Source organism: Aphis gossypii, chromosome 2, assembly GCF_020184175.1.
Source record: "Aphis gossypii isolate Hap1 chromosome 2, ASM2018417v2, whole genome shotgun sequence".
NCBI lineage: Eukaryota > Metazoa > Arthropoda > Insecta > Hemiptera > Aphididae > Aphis > Aphis gossypii.
In genome coordinates this window covers 54,810,838-54,828,115 of record NC_065531.1, presented here as the reverse complement: position 1 = coordinate 54,828,115, position 17,278 = coordinate 54,810,838, and the positions used below count along the sequence as shown (strand labels likewise).

At 29.3% G+C, this 17,278-nt stretch overlaps 1 protein-coding gene across 2 annotated transcripts in view; it reads left to right on the top strand.

Moving 5' to 3' along the window:
* Nucleotides 1-17,278, top strand: part of LOC114129000 (AF4/FMR2 family member lilli) — a 142,021-nt gene that overhangs the window by 57,090 nt on the left and 67,653 nt on the right. The window lies entirely within an intron of this gene.

Here is a 17,278-nt window from a genome sequence, read left to right as displayed (position 1 = left end):
AAATAAAGATGGATAATGGATATAGACATATTATAATCATAGTTTTTACTATTTTTACCAGTGATTTCAAGTTACTAATCGAAGAGGTGTAATGTATAGTAATAAAATAATGTAGGTATATTTAATGAGAACAATAATCTATAAAATAATAAATACTGAAAACATAGATATTTAAAGTGATTTTTCATCTCCAATAGTAATTATTATACGCAATGAATTAGCAATAATTTTATTATATACTGCAAATAAATAACACAAAACATTTTTTATTCTTAATGATATTTTTAAATTGTTTGATGTATACATGTTTATTACACTCATACAGTTATAGACGTGTCTACATTATCAACTATTAAATTTATGGATATGAGGGAGATATCTGCAGTGGAACAGGATTCTCTAAGACTCTATAGAGACATATTCAGAAATTTTGCGTCCAGTATACTAATTTTATTTTTATATGCCTTATAATATATTTTTAAATTCTGGTGTTTGCCATTTTTATAAATTATAAGTATACAGTCTAAAAATATTTTTTTTAAGATTTAACGATCATATGCCTATTTCATAGAGGTTTTGTTTAGATTTTACAAACATGCATAATACTTACTATATTATGAGCAACTATTTAATAAATTCGAAATAGAGTTCTTAGAAGCACCCAAGAATGAGAAGCCTATGAATAATATAATGTGCAAATGTGGTTCAAAAGTATACGATGTATATAAAAACCGTTTCGCAGTGGAAAATACTTACACTACTTAAAGACGTCGATGCGAAAACGGATTAATCGTTAAGAATCGGACTTAATAGTTGGGCCACGGAAAATATTTCGGTTTTACCCGCTTGCAACTTACAAAATTCCACCATGTCATCTTGATTGGAATATATTAATCGACTTATAAGTACCATTAGTGAGTAATATTTTTTTTAAGTATTCGAAATACATCTATGACAAAATATAAATTATTTTACATTTAATTAAGTATAAACAAAAAAAAAAAAAAACAAAACAAAACAAAAAAATAATTTTAAATATAAATGTTTAGTAATTTAAATGCCAACTATGAAAATTAACATAATATTATATAATTTTTACTCTTATTATTTGATATATTCTATGTATATGAAAACTTACATACAAAATACTTATATAAATATGGTTATGGCTATATTTCACTCATAATTGAATAACTTTTATGATATATAATACTGCATGAACTAAAAATATCCAGCTCTATACTGGATGTTCGGTGTATACCAGTCATCCTGTCATCTCAAATAATTTGTAAATTTTTAACGATTCACTAAAATATTATACGTTACACAATATAGATTGTAATACTGTAAAAATTCCATTATATTTACATCTCTATACCTATATAATATAAGTTATCTATATGGCTATACATGTTTTCCAAGTGAAAGATGAAGGATAATAATGTAATAAAAGAGGTTTAAATAGTTTATCTGATGTATAAATGTGTTTGAAATACGAATTTCCTTAGGGTTACGTGACAATTTTAGGCACACATTCAGGGGCGTACTCAGGGGATTTTCCATCATCATATCTCATTTTTTTTTCTATTCCACAGTATAATGTTTAATATATTCGGTCCACACCCTCTTCTCAAGAAATTATTTTAATAAAATTATACTAAACATCTAAATAATTAGTACCTTTTAGCCGAAATAATAGATCTTAAGATTTCAGCATCGTCTTACTTATATACGTCGATGGCAGTTCGCGGCTATTTAGCTAACCATAAAATGCAATAGTATGTTCACATCTACTTAAATATACAACATGTCTCAGTGCTCAGCATGTTATCCGCCTACCTTTATTTTATAATATCATGTATATTATTTATTTTCCTCTACCCGCCACCTACCTGGACTTTTAAACTTACATAATTGTTTGAATACTTAATGGAAATAAATTATTCAACTTTATTTAAAATATTTAAGTAGATACATAAATTAGATCTATAAATATAGCTTTTCGAATTTTCAAGAAACATGCAAGCAACATTTTTATTTATTTTATTTTGAGTTAAAAACATAAATTATAAAAAACTGTGACTTTAATTTAGTACCTATCTAATTTTTTCAAAAATATTAATTGGAAAAACGTTATTATTATAGTGGAAAACACTCAAGAAATTCTGTTTATACATTACACACAATATTAAAATATTTATATGGATTATATCATTATTTCGTTTTGTAATAACTCGTGATTTTATCCTACATAATACATAGCAATGGGTATAGTACCTATATTAATGTAAAATTGTAAAATGTATAATTTATTGGTACGACTTTTCAATTTTTTGATGTCATAAACTTACTAGTATAATATATTTAATAATCCTGTTCGGTTAATTTGTAATCGTCGTGCGCCACATAAACGAAAATAATTTCTACTTTCATTCACTGGTCCATGTCTAGAAATAAAATACATAATGTATTCGCTAATGAATTTACAATGTTCACGAAAATAATATATAAACGATACTTTCTGGCAAACATTCTTATGCAGATTATTATACCATTATACCATATAATATATAATATACATAGCTTGAAATTACTTACAGTATACGTTTAGGTGAGTTTCGACAAGGTTTTCGATTTTGGTTGGTCACAAACCCTTCATCTTTTAAATAATGTTCGGTCTACAATTCTTCATGAAAAACCTCGAGTAGAAAATATAATTGTGAAATAATTGTCATGGTTAAAATGTACAAAGTTATATTTTACAATAATTGCGGTTACACTAGAAAGCTAAATTTATTTATTTTGTACGTTTTAAAACAATAGTAAATAACAAACTTGATAATTTACATACATTCATTATAATATAATAAAATAGTAATTAGCATATATTTTGTATATAAAGTTAAATATATTCTATTTATTTGAAATATACGTAAAATAAACGATTTTTTCATAAATTTCAAAAGTTTTGTACGTGTCACACGTAATATAAAGAACTTTTTCATATATAAACTATATGTTATAAGCAAATAAGTTTTACCAACGTTTGTACACCTGTTACACTTCAAATGTACTTATTTTAATTCGTATTCGCAAGTATTCCTCAACCAAACCATTACAATTATAAATTCTAAGATCTTTACTTGAAATAATTTCATTTTTAATTTAATACTATTAAAATATTGATTTTTGGTTTAGTATACTCAGTTATTAGATATCAAAAATATCAGACAAATACATAACTATTATATAGAAACTACAAGAAATGTTGTAGCCTTAGTTAAATAAAAATTAAATTTACTTTATTATTAAAACTAATGAAGCTTAACATGAACTGTTGAACAAAGCTGTAATCTGAACAAATTTGAGCTCCTAAACCTGGCCTTGCTATTCAATGTAAATTTGTTATGTTAAGCACTTGTTAAGAAAAAACAACACCCGGATAAAATGTTAACTTAAGTAAACTAGATAAATATTATAGAAAAAAAAATTTAAGCTCCTATTCGACTATGATAGCTATATTACAATTTAAATTAATCATGTTGAAAACTGTTTACTTGAGCGTTTACGAACTGAAATAGAAGTAACAATTAGCAAATAGAGAAATTTAATTTATTTTTATAACAAAAGAGGGTGTGATGATGTATATTTTTCTTGATATACTCAATGTACTCAATAAATTATGATAAATTCATTATTTCGTAGAAATTTGACAATTTATTAGACATTGTTATCACTCACAAATATTTAGCACAAGTATAAACACTAAGCATCGGGGACACTTAATACGTGTTATATTACATTATATATCATTTTAAGCTTAAGTTCATTGATACAAAAGTATATATGCATAAATTATGCATAATGTATATTAGATGTATACCTACATAAACATGATATTATGTGGTTATCTTATATTATTGTATAACAAAATATATACAAAAGACTATAATAACTAATATTATAAAAACGTAAATTCTTTTCTAACATTTTATTTATTAAGCCACAAAAATATATAGACATTCTTCGATTCAAAACAATCAATACACTTTCTATGAAGTATATAATTTGTTATAAATATATACAAATATTTATGAAAAATATTGTAACATCAACATCGTTTTGTTATTCCTTAGATAGAAGCTAATAATATCATTTATTTACTTTATAATATAAACGGTTTATATATACGTGATTTGTCATTTCTATATCTGTTCTGTTTTATAAAAATTTAATTTGTGCCCACGAACTGTTTAAAATGCTGACAGTGTGAAGTGTTTGAGATGTTGCATCTTTTTGTACGAACCGTCGGATTTATTTCAATTGCGCAGAATAAAAACATCGAGCTTTCGATGTAAATTTGTGATAAAATTGTGTTAATAGAATAAAAACGCATCATCTGTACTGAATATGGCGTGACCATTGACGTGTATTATGCACTATGACTCTGCACTCAAAATCTACGTTTTATAATCTAAAATAAATAATTATATTATGCATGGGCGGGCGCAACTTAGGAAATTGTTATGGTGGGGAGAAGGTAAACTTTATAATTTAATGTAGGTATAATCATATAGATTAGATTTACATTTTACTTAATGCCTATCAGTAGTGGTATAACATTATATTTGAGCTTCGTCTTTATAATATATATATATATAAAAGTTATTTGTTATTAGTTTCTTTTCTTATTAGTTTTTTTTTAATTATTATTAATTAATAGTGTAACTTATGATTGGGTAGCGGTATCTCTAATAAAACAAAATCGGTGAGTATACTTACGTTGTACATTTTAGTGCTAGGTACCTACAATATCAGTTTCTTGGTCATGAGCAATGGCTGCGATGAGTATATTATTTTATCTCATAGCTGTCGCCAAATTGTTGATCAGATTGTAATGATAACGTTTTTATTAATTTTATTCGACACTATATCAACAACAATCCTATTAAGTTTAATCAGTTTTATGTTTTTCTATAATTAATCGTATTTTTTATTACTATATTTTCTGAAGATGATTTCCGGTAGAAATATGTTTTGTTAGCAGCGATTTCGAAATATGAGTTATCTATTATTTATATGCACGTACACAATATAATATTGTATATATACCTACGATAATTATTATGAAATCCAATATTATAACTAACTTAATAGTATTGTATTAGTATAATTACCCAACTTTCCATTTTCGGTCATTTACATTATATATTGCATTCCCGTATGCAGTATACCTACGTGTATTTTATTGTATGTTAATACCCCAAAGGTCGTAAACATAAACCTGTGAAATAAAAAATAAAAAGCGGATGTGCACAATTAGTGAAATAAAAATGAAAATCTCCGTTATTGTCAAACTTAATTAGACGCATGTACAGTAGAATCGTGTTAAATTTTAAATGTCGACTTTATATACACACGTGCAAATTATCTTCTTAGAGAAGCGGGTACAAGTGCTACACACTGCGCTCTACCTCTCCCAAGCGAAAAGACTTTGATAAAGACCCTGATGGTCGTTTCGATAAAAACAAATTAGAAAAAAATATATATATCGCATACGCGTATAGTGCGTATATTAAAATATAGTATCATGAGTCGCCTTTGATTTTTTCAAATATATACCAATATATTATTTTCGAAAAGGAGGAGTAGATATTGGAGACGTATTTCCTCAATATTGTATAGACCAGGGGTGGCGAACCTATGGCACGCGTGCCAGAAGTGGCACGTTGACCAAATTTCAGTGGCACGCAAATATTATTTATCTTAAAAAAAAATTATATTTAAAAGTTTAGAACCTATGAGAAATTTTAAGAATCAAATTTATAAGTTTGTAATAAAACTTTACATACCTATATTATATATACTATTTATTTATTAAATTATATACCTAATAAAATGTGTGTAATTATTGCATGCTTTTTCTTTTCATCTTATCTAAATTCATTTTTTTTTTTTTGGCACGCGAGCATATTCCAAAAAATTTGATTTTAAATTTTGGCACTTGACCCAAAAAAGGTTCGCCACCCCTGGTATAGACCATTGCACTGCGGTGTGTCGTCTGTGTTGAATGCGATCGTGTTCGCTTCCCCCTCGTCAAATTGTGTCTAATGTATATACGAAGCTGCATCCGTGATACGATAAATATGTTATAGAATTGTATACGAACATCGCGGAAAGCGCATCTACGTCGAGCATTTTTTTATTCATTGTCTTCGAAGGTTTCATCGTGGGAGGCATCGGCAACGGTAGCGACATCGACGGCGGCGGTTGTTTCGTCACGGCGCGCGGTTGGTGGTGGGGTCAGTTCCTACGGAAATGCCGTCGTCGGTGACGTCACGACGTCGATGCGTATTTACGCGGGCGTACGGACGGCAGCGCGGAGGAGCCATTGATCCGATGCTGCGTGTCGTCATCGAAAAACCCCTTTCGCCCGCAATGTGTCCCACGTGCCGCCCACACAAAACTCTTCCGAACTGCCGCACCGCGGCGCCGTCGCCTCCGCCATCAGTTTCCTTTTTGTTTTCCTTCGCCTTTCGGTCTCGCGCATACTACGCCCGCACACGCACGCACGTGATATACTCTCCGCGACTGCACTCTCACGCACTCGCTCGGCATTACACCACGGCGTGTAAATACGGACGGCGTATACCTATGTAGAGGTGCATATACATATTACATGTAAGTGTAGGTACGCAATCCCGCTGGAAAACGACGAGATGGGAAAACATAAACGGCATACAAATCGGATTGTGCGTTTAAGTTTATAATAATATTATAGCCGTCCGCCGACCACCAGTGTTGCCAGCGCACATCACCGCACCCACCTATATTTGCGTATTATAGTATATATTATACATCGAATCGTATACAAGAGGTGTCTGTCCGTTTCGCGGCTTTTCTTGGAACCTACAAACACGGGAATCCGGAAGACACTGAGCTCGATTAAGGGTCGATGCCACAACGGAGCAAACGATTTTTCTCTACTCATTCTCCCAAAACTATAACGACCGAAAAAAAAATGTAGCGACGTAACGTATCATTTAATATTATAATTAAAGTCGTTTATAATGTTATGGTTCCTTAAAATATAAATAATTTATATTTAAATATTTTTTTTTATGAATTTCGCTGTAGAAAATTAATGTAGCAGTTCTTCTCACTTCGTGATTTAACCAAACAGATTTAATGCATTATACTCACGAATTTGACATTTTTTTTTCATACGTTAATGACAATCTCAAATAAGTTGTCGTTGCAGACTAGAAACTGTTTCTAAATCTAAATTAAAAGTTAACATTAAAATAATTTAACCTCATAATGTCAATTTATAAAAATTTCGTAATAGGTAATTAAGCTGCAGTTAAAACAAACAAGTTATTATTGTAACACCTAATTGTTTTTGGATAGGTAGTTAAAATTTTACAATAGCTCTAGGAAAACATATATAAGCACACCTATAAAATGGCAAACGGTTCTTTTTCAAAAGCTTAATAATACGATATTATTGTTTTTTCAACGCACGAGCATTTACACATTTATACAATAAATGAAAATTATATTATAATGTATAGCATTGTACCTAATAATATACACACAGCTATTACCACCGAAACACTCGATTTATCATTATTGTGTTTGGTGCGTAGATCTTATTGCATATACGACCGTTCTCGAGTGCTAGCTCTCAATGTCTGTAACGCGATAATAAGAGCAGCCACTTCATTCAAGCATCTTCCTTCTCCGACACCGTTAACGTTTATACGACCTTTCATATTGTCATAATTTTCTAATTAACCCAATCATCAAATTGGTCTAACAAATAATAAGATCATATTTTATAAAAGATAAATTTATAAAACAATAGTTTTAATTCAAAGCGCAACGACTCATAAGTCACATCTTATTATATATTAATATGTGTACAACAACTAATAATTTAATAATACACAATCTGCTGACAAATAAAATTTTATCGTTTTAAAATCGGTCCGTTAAATAATATAATAAAGAATAAATAATCAAAGTAAAACCTTTTCATAACATTTATACGTATAATATACTTGTACACTTGTATGTACGTGTCACGTGTGTAATCATACACATACAATATGTAATTGTCTGTACATATTTCCGAATAGATTATAATGATATTAATATTTATTTCATACATTATTATGATTATTGTTGTAATCAGTAATCTATTTTCGCAACATCAATTAATTGTATGTGTTAAAACGTATTACAAAGTTATAACTCGCATATGATGGAATTGATGTTACAGTAGTACGGGCGTAGCACGGCTTAATAGCACAAATTTTAAATTTGAAAACGATTCCATAACACCTTCAACTATTTATTATATAATTAATATATTAAAATAAAGTGCAATTCAAAAATAAAAAATGGATAGTGTATACAGATAAATCATAAATATACATTTGTTAAAAATGTATTTCTTTCCGAAAACCCAATGAATTATAATAATATCCATCAATCGTTAAACATGATTATTTTGTATCGTATATGATACACATTAAAACATTATTATGCACCTAAAATTAAAAAATGTGTTATGTACGTGCCTATATTTAATGTATTATGTCAAGTCCTCGAATTATAAATGATTCAATTGTCATTGTGTTAGATTTCCGAGTATTACTAGTTTATTGCTGGTACTTAATTACTTAAATAAATTAAAATTAATAATGAAATCATTGCTATTAATATAATTAAATTAAAAATGAATTAAATTAATCAATTTTAAATGTTAGTTTTGATCACGTGCCGAATACACGCAATCAACTCATTTGTATCAAAAATACACTACAATGTATTATAGCGAATAATAATTTCGCTGCACATGAATTTCATCCCGAAATCCCTTATTTACATGATTGGCGTCCCGAAGATATTAAATATCGACTAATACTACTATTTTATCGACTACACGAATTACGTCCCAACGTAACAACATTATTTTCCTTCCCATTTCTCATTTCATACAGATTTAAGATAGTCAATAGAAAATTATGACTAACGGTAGGTTAAAAATATTGATTTTTATCGATGTTATACAATTAGGAAAAGTAAGTAAAACGAAAATGTGTAAAACAATCCTGAATCCTCCACTTCATCTGATTTTAAAAATGGGAGACTAAAAAAATATTTTAAAAAAACACTTGTTATAAAGTCTGAATTTTTTTTTTTTTTTTTTGAATTCTTGACTTAAACCAACTGTTTGAATTTTCTTCCACCAATTTTGACCTAATTGAAACCTGCATTTTTCATTTGAACTGATGGCCACACAGTTAATAATGACGAGTGGACTGCTTTTTCAAAATCAGGCTCAAATTTGACAAAATCAAATAAAACCAAAAGCAATTACATAATTTAGGAATTCATAATTCAGGTACATACCTACTTATCATTTTTTTTATTTCGGAACGCAATTCGTGTGTAGCCATTAATTTAATAATTTAACATAAAAATACTTAAATAATTTTATTTTGAAAATTAGTTATTACTACTTTTTCACACCTGAATGATACGACATGCCTACGTTATTATACAATTGAATGCATTTAAAAACTATAATAATCAATAACTCATTATTAGTCGAAGTTTCTTTAATGACGTGGTATATTATGGTAATATTATAAGACTTTATTTATATAGCATACATAATAATATATATATTTATATGTATAATATGTACTGTACACAATATAATAACGAGTGACTCTAAAATAACGCGTGTTTCACTTCCATGACAAAAAAATGAACTTCCTCCCGTCTGTATAATGTTACAATCGCTTCAAGAAATACGTTGTTACTTGAATATTTGAATACTATTCATAATGATAATATATTTTATTTTAGCTTAGGGTATATGGTCACATTGTTTGACACGATTATTCGACCTTTTGTGCCGCCCCGACTGTGTGAATGTGTCATTTGTTAGTAAGTCATACCACAGCAGAACAACACTGTTATATTACACTATATAGGTACACACTACACCTATGTATAGTATATAATATATATATTGTATACTTTATATACTTAAACCGTGCTACCCCGTATCTTAAGAACGATTGTGAATGTAATGGCTCGATCCATGTTGCAGGTGCACGTTAATTAATATTGTTATTGTTGTTTCGGTATAATAGAGCCGACTAGTTTGCGCAAATTTGAAAATTGATTTTTAACCGCACCCAATACGATTTGTAACACGTTGTAAAAAACCCCGACGTTTCAGTCCATTATTTTGGAGTGTGAATAACATTTTATAATAGGGTTTGATAAATTATTGAAATAAACGATGTGCAAAAACGTGAAAAGTGATAATGATGTATTCACAATTGATGTTCAATAGTTTGACAATTTGACCTGCTCGTTGGCTTTTATATAACCAACATTTAAATCGCCTACGCTTTACATAATATATAGTTTTCTCTCTTCACAAAAATAGATTTAAATTATATTATGTACAATGTATTAGATCACACTGAATGATTGCACGTTCGGTTCAAAGTTCAAATTTAGTACAAAATAATATGATCCCAATTTCTTTACCTATATTTGAATAATTTTAATTGTTGTGCGGTTTTAGTTGGTTTCTTTCTTATATTATACCTCTATAGACTAGATATATACGTTTTATATATATTGTTGAAGAGAGAAAGGAATAAGGACAATAATGTGCTAATCGTAGAAATCAGTTATGCTCTACATGCTTATACTGCGTGAAAATATTTTAAAAGAATTCCTTATAAAAATAAAAACATGTACAGTCTACACTATATAATACATAGTATAATAATATATTATTATTATTAAATATTTCAAATAGCTGAGATGTTACAAAAGTGATTCACGGCAATCATATTATGTATAATTACTACTATATAGTTGCTACCTAACTTAGAGTCATAGAGATTAGTGTTTAAATTTAATGTTTAGTAATATAATATAATATAATAATATATTTTGTATTGATCGATTATGTAATGGTTATAAATGCTAGAATTTATGATAATATATTAATATAATAATATGTATACTATGTAGGAGTATAGTGTATATAAGCTTATTTACTATTATATTACATTATACGTTACTATAGAGTTTAAAATAAACATTTAATCATAACATGTTTTGTATTGACTTATAATATTAATTATTATCGACTATTCAACTAATATGTTTATGTCAGTGACTACGTAGCAAAACCTATTAGTCGATCTTATCAAATTTTACAAGAGAGGAGTATTTTACGACTACCATAAATATGTACCTTAACAATATTTGTGAGGTTGATATATATATATATTTGTTTCAGTCTGTTTTTCTTTTCAACTTATTACTTATAGATATAAAACACACAAACAACATTACTATTACTTTTGATTACTATTTACTTTATTCAGTACACTGTGAATCCATCCGAATTTTTTTTTTAATTTCGACTTACGATGTTTTGCTGTACGTACTATAAAAGTATACAACCATAGTTGTGGTGAATTATTATATTGAAATATTTTTATATGAAATGTATATGTATTACATTATAAGAAACATATTGATTAATATATATTTATAAAATAAAATGTATGGAACTTTCCATCCTTTGTGTTTTTTTATGTAAAATACATACTTACTGTCCAAATACTTATTCCTCACAATAGAAATATTATTGTAATAATTATACATACTGGAGTATACTAATTATATAATTTCTCTCACTTCAAAATCTCGTAAAGAAGTGTACAAGTGAGTCTCACAGACGTTTTTCGTTATAAAAGTTTTTTATACATCTCTGTTTTATTAAACTTTTTTCTAGTAATTTCTATTACTCAAATCCCTTATGTGGAAATAACTCATTAATAATTGTCAAAGTAATCAACTATAATTTGTTCATTATTGATAATTTTTATATTTTTATATAAAAATATAGAAGTTAGTATTTATAAATCGACAATATTTACACATAAAACATCCACTTACCCGTCTTACTCATTTTCAGTATTACCAGATATCAACTAATATAATATATTATATACATTTTATTTTTGTAGGATATTACTATTTTTTTGTACTTCTTTAATAAAATATTCAAGGTTTAATTAGAACCCTATATAGTGATGCACTAAACTCTTTTTATACGTAGGATAATAGTTAGTCAGTTGTCTTATCTTTTAACAAATTGTATCATTTTTTTATGACAAAATGAATGACGAAACAATACCAAAAGAGTGGTGATAAATAGTTTTATAAATAATTGATAAATTATCATGTTTTTAGAAAAGTATAAATAAGTTTTGAGTATTGAGTGCATCAAATTACCCATTGTTCTGTCAATATTTTATCTTATTTATTTTTAAGTTTTTATCTTATGAAAATTCATAAAAATAGTTAAAATTCAAAATTGTTTGGAATTTCAATAATAATAATAACAATAATATTATATCATTATAATATACGTTATTATACGTTATTGACTGTTGTTGGTTTTCAAATATTCGATATGAACATACGCCCCACAATGTTTTAATAATACTTCGGCCGCCCAAGGAATGCATCTTTTTTAAAAATAAAAACATTTCACGTAATTTATGTAGGCGGTGTTATGTCATCTCGAACGTCCGTACTTATTTAAATCGGCGAACCGTCCGGAAAGAAAATATTATAACGCAGTTTGTGCAGTGAACATAATTGTATGCGTATTATAGTGTCTAGTAGTAATGATAATTATCGTGTCTGCGGTGAAAAGTCATTTAAGACTAACGCCATTTATCATATTATTATAAACTGTTATAAAATATTATTATTCATCGTCGTATTACGAGGGGGGGGGGCACAACGGACGGCGAGGCGTTGCACGTGTAACGTGTCCGTGCAGATAACTGAAATGAAAAATCAATTATTCGGTCGCAAAATATATTCCGCGTGTGTTATAGACTATGGCATTATAATACTATACTGTGTCCTCGAAAACCGATCGGCCGAGTGCACTGGCAGCGGGTCATGTCCTGTTCTGCGGTTAACCGCGCTACGGGCTCTTCCATTTCCTCTGGCTAGGAAAAAAATGACCGAAACGGTTCTCGCTAACGCACTGCTGACGGAATACAATATTCATAAAAACTATATGGATATTATCAAAAAATAAAACCGTGGACGAAAACAAAAGAAACGGACGTTCTACATAAAACGCCGTATATTCAAATATATTCAATCCTTTACGAATATAATATTTTGTTACTTAAAAAAAAAAAGTTTTCGTCCCAAGAATATAGGTACCTACAAGTAAATATTATAATATTTTCAAGTTGTCGTCTTGGCTGATACCGCTGATACCAATCACCAGAATACCCGCAAACCTCTGTTACCGTGGTATAATAGTAAAGTAAAAATTGTATTAATGTATTATATAATTAGAAAAAATATAATATATATTTAATATTATGAGACTGTTAGTGTAGTGGGTGCCGCTATTTTGTGTTTGACTTGGCACGAAACGCGTTTAGAGTCGTTAGATTGACGCGGCAGTTAACAGAATAATACGACTCCATTACATTATAATATCATCCGAGTTTGTTTTATAATGTATATTATATGGATGACGACGACGAGCGACGGTGGTTGCATATTGAAAACATCTGTTATTAGTGTTATTACCAAATGGCAAACAACAAATCATGTCACATGATCTATTGACAAGTTTCAAAACTAAAAATCACGAGACGGAAACGATTTACGTAAGTAAAACACTGTCAAATGGTCCACGGACCACAGCCGGTCTTGTTATTGTTATTACTTATTATTAATATTGGATTTTATCGAGAGAAAAAAAACTGTAATCTAGTACTTAGGTTCTATTGTGATCAGTATTCGTGTTGTATATTTATAACGATTTGTAAAAACTTTTAACGCACACTGATTAGTGATTACCATTTACCGTATCGTGTCCGTGAATCGTGGACTCTTCTCTGAGGTATCATATAATATATTTCACTATATATGGTATAGTGGAAGCAAATTAATCTACCGGTCGAAAACAAATTATAACCGTGTCCTAGAAAATGTTCTCGGAAGGTCGAAATAATTGTAATATATATTTTATAAAACGAAAAATAAACACGAACAAGTAGTTTAATTTATGCCGTGTGGCGTGTGGTTACCTCCCGGTTTAGTCATTGACACAATGACACCACAAACAACAATCGAGCGTGATCACTTAATGGTAATCCTCCAGATCTGTCGAGTGAGTTTCTAACGAAGAATAACGTGTATTATATAGTTATATTAATACGTTTACTCTAAAACTAAATAGGAATATCTGTCGAATTTTTGTAAATCGACTATAGCTTTTCGTTATTGATGCCCAAAAAATTTGATTTTAGCAATAAACTAAGCTGGAGTGTCGTCAGTGGGCGGCTTCTCCACTCCAATTCCTCATATTCCTAATAAACTATTAAATATTACGAACGCCCTTTGATATCAAATTTCTCAAAAAAGAAAAAAAGATGGTAAATTCTAAAATTTATAAACCTAATTATTGTGTGTGTTTGTATAAGTGTATTTGTCGTCGTCATCATCAATGAGTTTGAGCCGAGTGATGTAACTCAGTGACTGTATTTACGGTTTACAAAAACGTTGTTTGTAATCAGTTCGTCATATACCTAGTTAATCGTTGGATGTTTAAAATTAAAATGTTTCAAACACCACCTACATAATATTATATTCTGTAATCTGCATTATATTATTACTGCCGTTCGTTGTTTATTTTTAGCAGCATATTATATTATACTAAAATCCGTATAGTTTTATTTTTATTTGAGAATTTAAAATAAAATGAAATCCATTTCTCCCTTTCTGCTATCCAAGAGACCAAGACAGTCGTTATGAAATCATTTGTACTTGGAAAAATTATTTATACAAAGAAAACCGACAAAATCGCGAATATGCTATATTATAATAATATTAAACTATATTGATATACATACAATATACACAATATCGATCAACGGTTTTCCACTGTTACATTATACTATTATAGTAAAGAAACCTGTAATTGACTATTTGCGTTCCTTCTATCTGTACAATGCGCACATAAACGGTTTATTCTATCTATTCACTAATGTAGTATGTATGCGGAACGCTATCCATACTTCGGTAGAACCAAGGTTGAGGACTCATGTAATTTGCGATATTGTAATATATATATATATATTGTAATCGATTTTCTTTTCCATGGTAGGTTTTATGTAAAATAACATTATGTTTACGTACACAACACAATACCTACACATGTATGTGTAATTGTTTTTATTTCCTTCTTCGATGAAATATAATACTATGTACTACGAATTCGATTAGAGTTCAATTATTATATTATGTTTATTTTATCGATAGAAGAATAACATTTCAGAAAACAACTAATAGTGTTATGCACGAGCTACGGAGAAAAAACAAAAAAACGTGATTAGAAAAAAATGCACTTTTGCGCTATTTTAATCGGGCACGCAATTTATATTTGCTAGACAAGTGTATTAGTTAATAATAATTATTACAATTTTTACCATCATCGTAGATATTTCTATTGCTTACTCCATAAAAAATAAAAATGTTCTTTAGATTAAAGTATTTGATTAATGGAAAACACATTGTTGAAATTTGACTACATTCAAAAACGTCTAGCCGGATACCAGCCTGATAAGACGTATAGCGATAACCAGATGTATATTAGATTCAGTTGATTTTTCCGTGTACTCTTCGCACATATTATAAAATAAGTTATCATAATATCACGGCCACGTGTGTAAATTTATAAAATTTAAAATAGATACTATAGATAGTAGGTACCTACGCAATCATAAAATTCAACCCACAAATGCCGCATGTGAGTGGGTGGTCAATGTCGTAACAAGGGTTGGTTACATAGAGCAGTGGGATGAAAAGGACTAAGAGGTACTATGTATTTTGTTCAAACCACATACTCCGAAAAAATAGTTTGCTCCATTCGTATTAATTATACAAGGTGTAGGCATAATGGGTAATCAACTTTTTCGCCAAAATCAATTTTTCCATTTATTGCCACCAATATAATAATATATTTTAAAATAAATGATATCTATAGATAGATATTATCTATGTGATCTATTATATAATATTTTAATTCTTACAATAAGGGGTTATCAAAATATAAAAACTGAAATTTGTGGTGGCATTCTCAACATTAATTCTCAATGACATATTGGTGGTTAACAGAAAGGACAATCATGGCGAAAAAAGGTGACGGCTGGAATAATAGTTACTGCTGATAAATTTTATTCTTCTCAATATTATTTATTTTTCGTTTAATGCATAATTAATAGCGATCATATTAAAAAAAATTATAAAATATTTATAAGAATACAAATCATTACACAATTAATTATATCAGTAAATTCTTTCTTTTACACCCTGTACACTTGTCATCCTCTCTATATTTTATGCAATTTTTAATTTTTAATAATATTTTTTCATACGTTTAAAGGTACCCGAATAAATACTCAAAAAAAAAAAATGTTCATATACTGACAAAGTTCCGCGTTGTTTCAAATGCCAATTCCAGGTTACGGCATACAAAAAATATCTATAACCCCTTCTCACCGTTATTAATTACGCCACTGACATCTACACCAACCGTACATCGGTGACTGGCGCACGATTGTGTAATAAATATGATAAATTAATAACATAATATAATATTATTATTCTTACGTCTGAAAAACATTATTGCGATATTATTATGTGGTCCACTACGGCGAAACGTCTTACGATTTACGTCGGATGGTAACTGGTGGGGGACATCGGTGAACGGAAAAACAGCGCTCGTGTACGCGCAACGGGTGAAAAAAAATAATAAAATTCGCCATAAAAGCGTCGAGGCCGTCGGGTTGATTTTCGCTTTAAAAACGAGAAAAAATTTTGTTTTCATAATATTGTTGTTATTGTTATCGGTTTATCTACGACCAGTCACGACGAGTCGATTTTTGACGGAGGGGCGCGAACGACAAACGGAAGGAGGGCGGCGGCAAGAGTCGTCATCGACGGACAGATGGCGCCACAACCTTAAAATAGAATGGAACGCTTCGCGGCAGACCTCCCGCCGGCAAAGGGATTAAGAAACTCGTCACGGCCACCGTGTTTGCGATTTACCGTCGACTACACCAACGCTGTCGCTCCGTTCCGTTGGGATGCAAATGCAGCTCGCTGCGACGTACGCGGTTTT